The sequence below is a fragment of the Pipistrellus kuhlii genome, unplaced genomic scaffold, assembly GCF_014108245.1.
Source record: "Pipistrellus kuhlii isolate mPipKuh1 unplaced genomic scaffold, mPipKuh1.p scaffold_m20_p_6, whole genome shotgun sequence".
Lineage (NCBI taxonomy): Eukaryota > Metazoa > Chordata > Mammalia > Chiroptera > Vespertilionidae > Pipistrellus > Pipistrellus kuhlii.
Genome location: NW_023425562.1, coordinates 50527869 through 50542017, shown reverse-complemented (window position 1 = coordinate 50542017; position 14149 = coordinate 50527869).

Here is a 14149-nt window from a genome sequence, read left to right as displayed (position 1 = left end):
TTCTCTCTGCCGGTCATTCCATCTAAGCATGGCCTCTTGTTTCTCTCTTCTCTTTTTCTTTTCCTTTCTCCTCTTTTCTTCTCTGACTCTTATTCCTCCTGTGTCTCATTAAGAGCAACATGTGTTTTAATTGTTTTAGATTTTCCAAGTGCTGCCAAATCTGGCCTCTTCTCGGAAACTAACAATAACACCAGGAGGTGGGTGGATGTGAGCAGGTCTGTTTGACTGTATTTCTATCCTCATTAAATGTTGTGTTAAAATTTTCTTGAACTAATTGACTTATCTTTCAAGAAGGTACACGCACAGGGTGCAAAATTCAGAAGGTACAATACGGCACACATTAAGAGCAAGTCTCCCTATGACAGTCAGTATTTAGGACCATCCGGGAGGCGGGTATTCCATTACCTGTTTCATGTGCATCTTTGCTGAGACAGCCCATGCATATATAAGCATGTTCCTTTATGTCCTTTCTCCTTTTAAAAATGTTTATTGTTGAGAGTATTACTGGTGTCCCCTTTTTTCCTCCCATTGCCCCCCTTCACCTACTTCCCACTCCACCCTAGGCCTTCTCAACCTAGGTCCATAGGTAATGTATATATGCAGATAGGATATTTGGTTAATCTCTTTCCATTCCCTCACCCCCCTTTCCCTCTGAGATTCGTCAGTCTGTTTCATGTTTCCATGCCTCTGATTCTATTTTATTCATCAGTTTATTTTGTTCAATAGATTTCTTGTTCATTTATTTTGAGATTCAATTGTTGATACGTATGAATTTATTGCCATTTTATTGTTCATAGTTTTATCTTTTCCTCCTCCTCCTCCTCCTCCTCCTCCTCCTCCTCCTCCTCCGAGAATATCCTTAACATTTCATGTAGTACTGGTTTGGTAGTGACAAATTCTTTTAGCTTTTTCTTGGCTGTGAAGTTCTTTATCTGACCTTCAGTTATAAATGATAGCTTTGCTGGGTAGAGTAGTCTTAATTGTCGTCCTTGCTATTCATCACTTTGAATATTTCTTGCCACTCCCTTCTGGCCTGCAAAGTTTCTGCTGAGAAATCAGCTGACAGTTGTATGGTCACTCCCTTGTAGGCAACTAACTGCTTTTCTCATACTGCTTTTAAGATTCTCTCTTTGTCTTTAACCTTTGCATTTTAATTATGATATGTCTTGGTGTGGTCCTCTTTGGATTCCTTTTGTTTGGGGCTCTGTGTGCTTCCTAGACTTGTAAGTCTATTTCTTTCACCAGGTAGGGGAAGTTTTCTATCATTATTTCTTCAAATAAGTTTTCAATATCTTGCTCTCTCTCTTCTCCTTCTGTCACCACCATAATGTGAATGTTGGTATTCTTAAAGTTGTCCCAGAGGCTCCTTACGCTATCTTCATATTTTTGGATTCTTTTTCTTTTTGCTCTTCTGCCTAGATGTTTTTTGCTTCCTTATATTCCAAATCATTGCTTTGATTCTCAGAATGCTCCACTCTACTGTTGAATCCCTGTAAATTATTCTTTATTTCAGTTAGTATACACTTAATTTCTGACTGGTCATTTTTTAAAAAAAGATTTTCATTAAGATCCTTGAAAGTCTCACTAAGTTCCTTGAAGTTCTCATTAAGAGCCTTGAGTAATCTTATAACCATTGTTTTGAAATCTGTATCTAGTAGCTTGCTTGCTTCCATTTCTTTCATTTGTAACATGTTTCTTTGCCTCCAAATTGTGTCTGCTTCCCTGTGTTTGTTTATATGTATTAGGTAGAGCTCTTATGTTTTCTGGAATTGATAGAGTGGCCTTGTATAATAGGTGTCCCATAGGATCTAGTGGCTCAGCCTCTCCAATCACCCTAGGTGGGCACTGTAGGTGCATTCCTGTGTGGGCTGTGTGCAAAGTCTTGTTGTAGTTGAGCCTTGATTGACATCACTGGGAGGAATTTGCCTCCAGGACAATTGGTTGTGAGAACCACCTGCATCTACAGTGGAAGAGCTGTTATGTAGGAGACACCCCCATGGAGCAGGATTTGCTTTAGTGGGGCTTTGGTGCTCACTGAGTCTGCTCCTTGAGTGTGTTGCTTGTGGATGTGTAGAGTTGTAAACTGGTATGGTCTGAAACTGTCTATTGGGTCATTGACTCTGGGTCCTTCTGGGATTTGCAAAATCAGTCACTGCCTGGGGCCACCCAGAAAGTGCTACAGAGAGATCTTTAGATGGCTGGGCTAGGAGGTGCCTGGGCAAGGCCCAGATGTGAGGCAAGGTAGGCTGGTACTGGTGCTGGGTCTTGGGCCTTTTACTGATAGATTTAGGCTACACTGACTCCAGCTGCTGCTTGTTTAAGAGGTTTCAGCAAAGTCTGAAAACTGAGCAAGGACAGGCCATTCATATGAAAAAGCAGCTGATATAGGTTGGATGGGGTTGCAAATGGATGGGACAAGGTCTTCGGGAATCACCAGGGTGGAGTGAACAGTGTGGGCCATGCTGATAGAAACTCAGATATGGCTTCAGTCAGCTCTGCAATGGGGGAGATCCCAGCACAGAAACAATGAGCCCTGTGAGCACCCCTATCTGGGAGAAAGCTGAGTTCCTTCCCTGATGCCAGACAGTCCAGCTTCTCCCACAGTGCCTGGATTCCCCCAAATCTGCCACCTAGTGCTGGAGCTCAAGGAAATCAGGACCATGTAAGTTTGTGTGTGGGCCCTTTAAGAGGAACACCTGGGACTCCCACAGCCTCTGTGTCTCTTAGCCACAATCCCCAATGGTTTTTGCAGCCTAAAGTTTTGAGGACTTCTGTTCCCAGCTCTGGAACCATGGTCTGGGGGTCTGGTATGGGGCTGGGACCCTCTGCTTTTCATGGGAGGCCTTGGAGATATTCCTCCCTAATGAAAATAATGCCACACATGGGTGTTGGACCAGCCCATTCTGAACCTTCATCCCTCCTACCAGTCTCCATGTGGTTTGTTCTTTACTTCTCTACTTTCACCATTCAGCTAGATTTCAGGTGGTTCTGAATGATGGTTGTTCTGTATTTTAGTTGTAATTTTGATGTGGTTGTGGGAGGCGGTGATTACTGGTGTTTACCTATGCCACCATCTTGGTTTTCTTAAATCCATTCTCCTTTTTTATTTACACAATTGGCAGCATTCCATACCCAATATTCTGTAACTTATTCTTTCACTCAATTTATCTTAGCAACCTTTGTCCAGCATTTAGAGCTGCCTCGTGCTTCCTCATATTTGCATATTCCATGGTGTAGATTTACCATTATTTATGTAAGCAGTTCCTGTTGATGGATATTTGGGTTGCTTCATCTTTTGCTATTTTCATTTTACAGCTGGGAAAGCTGTGATTCAGAAAGGGAAGTGACATGTGCCAATTTCCAAGACAATGTTGGCATCCATAGACATTGCTACAAAATCTTAAAAAAGAAGGGGGAATTGACTGACCTCTGAATTACAGAAAAGAAAGGGCCATTTAGAGACCTGATTTCATCTCTCTCCCTATTAGTGTCTTATCTAGTTCAGTTAAATACTGCTAATATAGCCTGACATGTAATTAAATCATTGTGAAAATATTTTAATATATTTTTATTGATTTCAGAGAGAAAGGGAGAGAGAGTTAAAAACTTCAATGATGAGGGAGAATCATTGATCAGTTGCCTCCTGCACACCCTACACTGGGGATTGAGCCCCAACCCAGGCATATGTCCTGACTGGGCATTGAACTGTGACCTCCTGGTTTATATGTCGATTCTCAACCACTAAGCCATGCCAAGCAGGCAATTGTGGAAATACTTTATATCTGTCTACCCTGCTAGATGATAATCTATATTAGGGCAGGGACCATGTTTCCACAACTTCTGCATCCCTAGCAAATACTGAGTTTACAGTAGGTGCTCAGTAAATACTTGTTCACTGAAAGAATAGGCCAAAAGTGTGTATGGTTAAGACAATGGGTTGGAGGCATGGGTTTGAATCCTGACTATAACACTTATTAATTCTGTAACCCAAGACCCAACACTCAAATTCTCTATGCCTCAGTTTTCTTAGCTGTGAAATGGAAACACTCCCTCAGGGTTGTTGGGAGGATGGAATGAGAGTGTTCAGGTCAGGTATCTATCAGAGGGCACTGAAAGACCCTATTTCCATATAATCACATTCTGAGGTACTAGGGTTGGGATATAAGAATGCAAGTCAATCGAAATTGGTTTGGCTCAGTGGATAGAGTGTCAGCCTGCAAACTGGAAGGTTCCAGGTTCGATTCCGGTCAAGGCATGCACCTTGGTTGCAGGCACATCCCCAGTAGGGGGTGTGCAAGAGGCAGCTGATCGATGTTTCTCTCACATGGATGTTCCTAACTCTCTATCCCTCTCTCTTCCTCTCTGTAAAAAATCAGTAAGATATATTAAAAAAAAAGAAAAAAAAGAATGCAGGTCAGGTATCTATCATAGTGAGGGCTCAGCCATTTTCCTTAGCTCCTTTCACTGTCATGTACTGCTGGGAACTTCTGATGGGGGAACTGTAAAGCCTTCAAAGAGGAGGTAATTTGAGCTGGGCCATGAAGCAGGAGTAAGATTCCAGCTTGTGTGGCTAGGGCCAGAACGCTTTACTGAGTTCATTCAACTACAAAATGGAGATGATGACACCCAGTTTCTGTCTCCCTCTGGGGAGATGGTCCGGCTTAAACTCCCTCCAGGGGAAGATTCTACCCAGTTAAAAGGCAACTTTATTATTCAGCTGGAACAGTGCCCTCACAAGACAAGTGAAGTAATCCCTGCCAAATATGATTCTGCTTGTGCTGTGCGTAATTGAATATTTAGTGTGGATTTAACCCAGGGAGCCAACTGCGCTGTTAGTGAGAGTCAAGTTTAATGGAGCACTTAATAAACGTGGAGGTAATTAATAGCATCCAGATGCTGGGTGCATATAAAGTCTGTGCTGTTTCCATGACGGAAGCATTTCAGAGATAATGTTCTGGACTTTCTCCTCAGGAGGGACGGAAAGTGAAAGCCCTGGCCTGGGCCTTTGCTTCTGCTGTAATCTCCTCCTGGAGATTGAATATCACCTATACTCAGGAAAGCCTTCCATGATTGCCAAAGACAGAGTCTGATGCCTCTCCTGTGTTCTTATGTCACAATGCACACACTTCTTTGGTAGAACTTCTTCAGTAATATAATATTTTATTGTGTTAGTTTTTTTTCTCAGGCTAGTCACACTTGTTACGTGGTGACTCACTTCCATGGTATGTTATTGGTGAAGGTGAAGAGAGTATGGAATGGTTCCATCTTTAAAAAACAAACCACTATCAGCTAGAAAGGGTGATAAAGGAAGCCCTTCCTGAAAAGGTGGTATTTGAGCTAAGTTTTGAGGGATGAGAACAGCCTTTCTTGTGAAGATCCAGGAGAGAAGAGCATTCCAGGCAAAGAGATTGAGGAAGGCAAAGGCTTGGAGGTGGGAAAACAACTCTTTCTACTCTACCTTCTTTTTCCATATCCAAATCTGACTAAGCATCTGGGGACCACATCAAGCCACCTCCCTCATGAAGCCTTCCCAGGTACCTCAGTCCTTGCTGATCTTTCCTTCTTCCTGGAGCACTCATGCTTGAATTGCTCATCTGAATTGCACAGGTTGGCTGGGGAGTGCAATGGTTACAGACACAGCTTCTGAGGCCTTGGGGACGTTGCTTATCTTCTCCAGCCCTAGGTTTCTTCACTTGTCAATGGGAACAACACCTGCAATATTGGATGGCTGTGAGGAAACTATTAACATATGTAAAGTGCTTGGCTCCTAGTGAATGTTCCATAAATAGCAGCTATAACTTATAATTGCAAACTGGGTAACCCCATCATGTGTTAATCTAGTTTATAATTTTTTTCAGAGCAGAGACCATGCTTTTTTCAATCTTTTCTCTTTCATAGGGCAAGCAGTGTGCCTGGAGTAGGTATAATGGGTAGAAGCAAGCATGCCACAAAGCTCTCCGTTGTGTTGCGGTGCTAATGGAGCCATGCAGAGCTCAAAGATGAGCAAGACTCAGCTGGGACCCTTCAGAAGCTTGAGAAAGTAGCTGTGCCTGCAGCAGCCGCACTGAGGATCATTCACATTTGGATATGGAGAGAAACAGTTTCCAAAGTACCTGCGCATCTGTATTAGTTTGCTTGCTAGGGCTACGGTAACACAAAGTAGGTGTCTTACACACAGATACTTATTTTCTCACAGTTCTGGAGGCCAGGAGTCTGGAATGAAGGTGTGTGGGAAAGACTCTGTTCCATGGCTTTCCCCTAGCTTGTGGTGGTTTTCTGGCAATCTTTGGCATTCCCTGGTTTGTAGAAGCATCGCCCTGATTTCTGTCTCCATTTTCATATGGCATTCTCTCTATGAGTGCATCTGTGACCAAATTCCCTTCTTTGTTAAGGACACCAATTATATTGGATTAGGACTTATCCCAGTAACCTCATTTAAACTTGATTGCCTCTAAAGTTTCCCTATTTCCATATGATCATATTCTGAGGTACTGGGATTGGGACTTCAACTTATCCTTTTTTGGGGGGCCACAATTCAACTCCTAAAACATCTCTATCTCCTATGACCTTCCTCATCTACACCCCACGGTTGACCACTTTTGGGCAAGTAGCAAGTCTTGTACTAAATATCTGTTCCTTTCAGGCCTTCTTATGCTCCAGTCCTTTCCCACAGGACTTTCCACCTCCCACCATGCTCTTCTCTTTGCCTGGAAAACTCCAACTCATTCTTCACTTCTTAGCTTACATATTATCTTCAGAGAGGCCTTCCCTGATTACCCTCTCTTGATGGTATCTCCAATGTCATTTATTCTCATGGTTTCCTCTTCCCCCACCTCATGGTTCATTTAAACATATTTCCCAGTGTGATTGATTAATGGAGCTGTCACTAGTCTGTAAGAACAGTGAGGATAGGGACCCATCTACTCATCATTGTTTTCTCAGTTCCAGAGCACATGAATGAGAATAGAAACTCCATAACTATTTGTTGAATGAATGAATGAATGAATGAGTGAATGGATCCTCCATACCAACCTCACATAGTATGGGATTAGTGGATGTTGAGTGAATTATATATAATAATTTCTGTCTATATCCTCCAAGAGAGAGTGAGCTCTTTTAGGGTAACATTTTGTTGGTAATCCTCACCAGAGGATATTTTTCCATTGATTTTTTAGAGAGAGTGGAAGAGAGGGAAAGACAGAGAGAAATATCGATGTGAGAGAAACATACCAATTGGTTGCCTCCTGCACTAACCCTGACCAGGGCCTGGGCTGGGAAGGAGCCTGCAACCAAGGTGCATGCTCTTGACTAAAATTGAGCCTGGGACCCCTTGGTCCATAGGTGGATGCTCTATCCACTGAGCCAAAACCAGCGAGGGCATATGATTAGGTCTTAATTATTTTTTGAATCTTCAGCATTCAACCCCTCTCCTCCTTGATCTTCTACAAAGTAGTTATCTATGCTGCGCAACAAATTACTCTGAAATTTAGGAGCTTAAAATAGTAGCATTTATTATTTCACAATTTCTGTGGGACAGGAATTCGAGTATGACTTTGCTGAGTGTTTCTGGTTCAATGCCTCTGATACGATTATATTTTATGATTTTGGCCAGGGCTGCAAGTTATCTGAAGGTTTCACTGGGGCTGGAGGATCCACTGGTAAGGTTGAGCATACACACATGGCTGGCAAGTTAGAGCTGGTTGTTTGTAGAAGGCTTCATTTATTACCCAGGGAAGCCTCTTTCAAGGGCTGCTTGTCTTCACAACATGAATTCCCCGTGAGAAATCAAAAGAGAGCAAAGAGGAAGAGCAATGTCTTTTATGTGTTAATCTTGGAATTCATGCTCCATGATTTCCACAATATCCTATTGGTTATACTGGTCTGCTCTATTCAGTGTTGGAGGGGACTACACAAGGGCATGAATACTAGGAGTCATGGGGGTCCATGCTGGAGGCTGGTTACCAAACACTAAACTAGATCTCCTTTCCCTCTATTTGCCCACCCATACTCAGTCACAGAATCCAGTCCTTTGGCTTCCAAATACTTATCACATTATATGATTACATGTTTCTTTAATTATTTTAGTCTTTCTCCTTCCACCAGAATGCCAGCTCCATGAAGGCAGAGATTACACCTGTTCTCTTTAGCACTGTAGCCCCGGTAACCAGCACAAGGCATAGAGTTGGTGCTCCGAGGATGTTCTGAACGCATCCTAATATTTTGGTTCTGTTATAATTATAAGAATGTGCTTGTTTGTCTCTCCTCTGCATTGTAGGCTCCTGGCACAGAATTAAGGCTTCTTCTATAAACATCTATAAACGTTTGCTGACATGGGCTGAGTGATAGATTTGGAGAAGCGCGGGGGGTGGGGTCTCGATCTTGCTTCCCCAGGCCAGTCTCTCTGGCTCAAACCCACAGCGCAGGGACAAAAGTCTAACAAACCACCAGCCTTAGCAACGCGGGCGGAGCTGAGCCCGCTGGTTGCTCAGGCGCGTCACTTCCGGTAACCGCGGCCGCAGAGAACCACTTCCGGGGGAGAGGCGCGGGCGGCGCGGGAGGTGAGTGCGGCAGTAACGCCGGCGGCCCGGCGGGGCTCGGGCGGGAGCGCGGGTTCGGGTGGGGCCCGCGGCTCTGCGGTCCCCGCGGCTCTGTTCCGCCCGCTTCAGACCCTCTGCGCGCGGCCAGAGTAACTTCTCAGAGGCCGTTAGGAAGTTACCTGCGGAGGGAAGTTGAGTACCCGGGAAGCGGAGGCCTCGCCTGGTGCTGTCCCGGCCAGAACTCCGCGTTCCTCGCGGTCGTGATCGGATCTTTCCTCCGACCGGTGGAGCCAGACTCCGGGGTTCGAGGCCTGAGTGCCCCGCGGTGCTGAGTGTGCCCGCGGGCCATCTCTGGCTTCCTCGGCTTGACCATGCTGCATGCGAAGCAGGTGGTGTAGGTGCACAGTGCATGTTGGCTGAATTCTTTTCAGAGCAGCTGGGAAGCGAGTGTGTGAAACCTCACACTTTCTAAGTGGTGTAACAAATTCTAGTTCGTGAATTACATTTTACAGGACCCCTGGACCCCTGTTTCAGCCTACTTACTGGCTTCCAGTTTGACTTTGCTCTCGGAGGACATTCTGCAAAAGTTTAACCCACTTCGGAGCATTCTTGGGGATTTGTTGTAATGGGATGGGTCTGGTTATACACAGCCCATTGCTATAGGACAGTGACCAACTCATGACACTGATTTTTCTATTCCCTAGTCTGTTCCAGTTGACATCTCAAAACAGAACTTTATTATTTTTTTAAAAATGCATGCCTTTAAAAAATATTTTTTAAAATTGATTTCAGAGAGGAAGTGAGGGGGAGAGAGAGAGAGAAAGGGTAATGATGAGAGAATCATTGATCGACTGCCTCCTGCACGTCCCACAATGGAGACAAACCTGGCAAATTCCGGTAACCTGAGCTACAGCACCTGTGGGCTCAGAACAGAATTTTAAAATCGCTTCATTAGAAGCCAAGAATCCCATACCAACATACGCGGAATCTAGGTTTTTCAGTCTTAGAGAAGATTTTATTTCTATTTGCTAAGTCTGGAGAGCTATAAACTTCTCCAGGTTATTTATTTTGAAATGTTGACTTTTTCAATAAACTTTTATTTTAGAACAATTTTAGATTTACATAATTATTATGAAGATACTACAGTGAGTTCCCATATGCCCCACACCAAATTCCCCTGTTAACATCTTACATTAGTAAAGTACATTTTTCACAATTAATGAACCAGTATTAGTAATTTATTAACTAAAGTCTATGCTTTATTCTGATTTGCTCAATTTCCCCCCCTAATGTCCCATCGAGGATGCCACATTATTTTTAGTGGTCATATCTTATTAGGCTCTTCTTGGCTATGATAGTTTCTCAGACTTTGCTTGTTTTAGATAAACTTGACAGTTTTGATTATTACTAGACAGATATTTTATAAAATGGCCCTCAATTGGGTTTGTCTGTTAGTTTTCTCCTGATTAGATTGGAGTAATAAGCTATAGGGAGGAAGACCACAGAGATAAAGTGCCATTCTTATCACATCACATCAAGGGCTTATACTACCAAATATAAGTTATCACTGTTGGCAGTCATTTGGATGATTTGCTTGAAGTAGTCAGATATTTACATTACAATTCATTAACAGTAGCAAAATTACAGTGATGAAGTAACAACGAAAATAATTTTATGGTTGGGGGGTCACCACAACATGAGGAACTGTATTAAAGGGTCGCGGCATTACAAAGGTTGAGAACCCAGCTCTGTATTGTCATTTATTTAAAGTGCTGGCTAATAAAGTTAAAAAGAAAAAAGTGCTGGTTACAGCTTTAGAAATGGTTCCCACAACTGTTTGAAAACCATTGGTGAGAGTTCAGGGTCTGGAGGAGAGGGCCAGTTTCAATCCTGACTTCGCCACTTCTCAGCCAAGTAATCCCTGGCCGGGCCATGGGAGCTCTCTAAGCCCCAGTTTCCTCATCCTCGGTAATGCCTGCCTCCCAGACTGGTTGTAAGGTGAATGAGGTGAGTGTGTGTGTGTACCCTGGAGAAGGATGATTTTCTGTTACAGCTGTGACAGTGGCCAGGGTGTGTTGGGGGGATGGGAAGTGAACAAAGTCTGAGACAGGAAGCCTGAGGGAATGCTCCTAACTGAGAACTAAAGGATGAGTAGGACTCTTGTGACTTGTGTAATCGGGAAAGGAAACCCAGAAATACTGGCAGGCAGGCTGGTGTTGCTGGTGACTTACCATATTAACGAGCACAAATATAGAACATTTCCATCTTTGCAGAAAGTTTTTTTGGACAGTGCTTCATTAAACCCTGTAAAAGTCTTGTGAAGGAAGTTGATAGGACATGGATTTTCCTTTTAATTTTTAAATTTTGTAATTATTATTTTAAAAATTCTTAATGGAGGATATGCTTATTGAATTTAGAGGGGAAGGGAGAGAGCAAAACATAGGTGTGAGAGAGAACTATTGATCGCCTTCAGATATGTCCAGGAATTGAACACACAACCTAGGTATGTGCCCTGATCGGAAATCAAACCCAAAACCGTTCATTATACAGGATGAGGCTCCAACCAACTGAGCCATACTGATCAGGGCAGGATTTTCCTTGTAAATTATATTCATTGTTTCAATATTATTCCAAAAATTGGAACTAATGACTCTTTCACTTTAACAGCAATGTACATTTTCCTGTGGCCTCTTTTGATCTTTAGCCAAAGAAATCACAGTTTCTACGTATTTGCAATAACAGTGTTTATGTAATTGTTTTACTTTTTTCTTCTCTTTTTTTATGATACAGTTTTTTATTTGGGAGGGACATATTTGTGTATTTTTATATGCTTTATATCTTTATTGGGTGACACTGGTTAACAAAATATATAGGTTTCAAGTGCACAGTTCCACAACACATCATCTTAAACTGTATCGTGTGTTCACCATTCCACGTCAAGTCCCCTTCCTTCATCACCATTTTTGTTTCTTCTTTCAGTTAATGTTATTTTGCAAAGACTTTCCCCTGACTTGATACCATTTATGTTTGTGTTTTTGGTGAGGGGAGATATGCCATGGTGTGCCATAATTGGGTTAACTGGCTTTTTATTGTTGGACACTTTCATTGCTTCCTGTTTTTCAGTATTATGAATGGCACTGCCATGAACTTTTTTATACCTGAAGCCTTTTTCTTCTTTTGAATTGTTTCCTTACTATAATTCTAGGAAGTGAGTTATTCAGTCAAAGGATATAATCACTTTTATGGCTCTTGTTATATATTGCCCAATTGCCATAAGGAAAAAAAACCACTAAATGTATGATGGCTTTGAATGGATATTGATGTTTGGCTCCTGAGAACGGGGTCAAGAGATGGGCCCAAAGTGTAGCTAATGCTGATGGAGTCAGGGTTTGTGCCCAGGATTCCTGACTTCTGGTCTCATGTCTTTTATTGTTGTTGTTAATCTTCACTTGAGGATATTTTTCTATTGATTTTTAGAGAAGAGAAACATCGATGTGAGGGAGACACATCAATTGTTTGCCTCTTGCATGTGTCCCTACCAGAGGCAGGGATCAAGCCTGCAATTAGGTACTACATGCCCTTGACCAAAATCGAACCCCGGGCCCATCAGTTCATAGGCCAATGCTCTATCCACTGAGCCAAACCAGCTAGGGCCCATGTTTTTATTGTACTGAAGATACAACAGTGTTGTTGGTAACACTAATAAATCTAAATATCAATAAGCCAAGTAGGCTTGTTACAACCTTAAGGGTAAAGCTTGGGGCTGAACGCATTCTCTCCCCTCCCCCCCCAAAAAAAAGTTTATTTAGAAAGTCACAGAGTTAGAAGAAGTGAGCTGCAGAAGAGGCAAATAAAACGAGCATGGGGGAGGACATGGGGAAGGGGAAGAGAGAGAGTGCATGAAACATTTAAAAAATGTGTGTATAAGGTGCAACAAGAATGTGGGGCCTTTCTTACACCTTGTTATTTACATGGCACAGTATGTACAGCCCTGCTGGGCTGTAGGTTTCCTCCAGTGAAGTTCCTCTCACAAGACTGCGTTGGAATTCATTTCAGGGCCAGGTTATGAGCCACCCCAAAAAATCTTCCTGGTGTCTTAGCATCGTACCTTATATTTGACCATAAATGGTATTCCTGAGCTTGCTGCCCCACCTGATTCACCACACTTGGATCCAGATGATGTTGGGTGCTTTCCAGAAATAAAATTCTTCCTGGGAGGATGAAGATCTGCCAGCTCTGAGAACTTAGGGGGGAAAGAGGGGGAGGAGGGCTCTGGCTTTGAAGGCGATTCCCAAAGAAGACAAGTGGTGTGAAAAGGCAGCCACCTTGTTGGCACAGCATAGGACAGGTTGAAAAAGATACAATATACATTTGTACAAGTCCCAGTCTCCTTAGTTAGAAGGTCATTTTTGTTATGCTTTAGTCACTCCTCTTTCATGTTGGAAAATGTTGCAAAGTAATAAGCTGCGGAGCCAAAGTGGAGAAAGGTCTTAGGACAGTCTTTAGCCAGAGCTATACCATAGGAATACAATGCAGGCCATGGTGTAATTATAAATTTTCTAGTAGTAACATATAAAAAGTAAAAAGAAACAGATAAAATTATTTTTTGTTGTGATAAAATACACATAAAATTTATCTTAACTATACAATGCAGTGGCATTCACAATATTGTATAACCATCACCATCCTCTATTTCCAGAACTTTTTCATTATGCCAAACTGAAACTTTGTACCCATCCCATCTAATAAAAGAGTAATATGCAAATTAACCATCACAAGCTCTGCCCACCAGCCAATCAGGAGTGAGTATGCAAATTAACCACAAACCAAGATGGCTGCAGCCATGGAGCAAGCAGGAGACTTGGGTTTCCCCAGCAATGGAGGAAGCCAAGCTTTCCACATACCCTGGTGGGCCCAGGCCTTCACTCCAAGCTACAAAGTTTCAATTATAGAAGGTAAATAAATCCCAACAAAAATGGCGGCAACCATGGAGTAAGCAAGAGGCTTGACTCTGTTCTAGGCTACAAAATTTCATTTATAGAAGATAAATAAATCCCTGATATCAGGACCTCTGTTTGGGTCGCTTGGGGGGGTGAGTGGCCAGCCTGCAAACCACCATAGTCCCTCGCTCAGGCTGTCCCACACCCCAAGGGAACCCCCACCCTGATCTGGGACACCCTTCAGGGCAAACCAGCTGGCCCCCACCTGTGTACCAGGCCTCTATCCTATCTAATAAAAGAGTAATATGCAAATTGACTATCTCCAACACAAAATATGGCTGCCCCTATGTGGTCAAAGATCCTGCCTCCATGTGGACATAAGATGGCTGCCATAAGATGGCCAGCAGGGGAGGGCAGTTGGTAGGGACCAGGCCTGCTAGGGAGGACAGTTGGGGGTGATCAAGCCTATAGGGGAGGGCAGTTAGGGATGACCAGGCCAGCAGAGGAGGGAAGTTGGGGGCGACCAGACCTGCAGAGAATGACAGGGGTGACCTGGCCTGCAGGGGAGGACAGTTAGGGGCAAACAGGCTGGCAGGGGAGTAGTTAGGCATCAATCAGGCTGGCAGGGGAGTGGTTAGGGGGTGATCAGGCTGGCAGGCAGAAGCGGTTAGG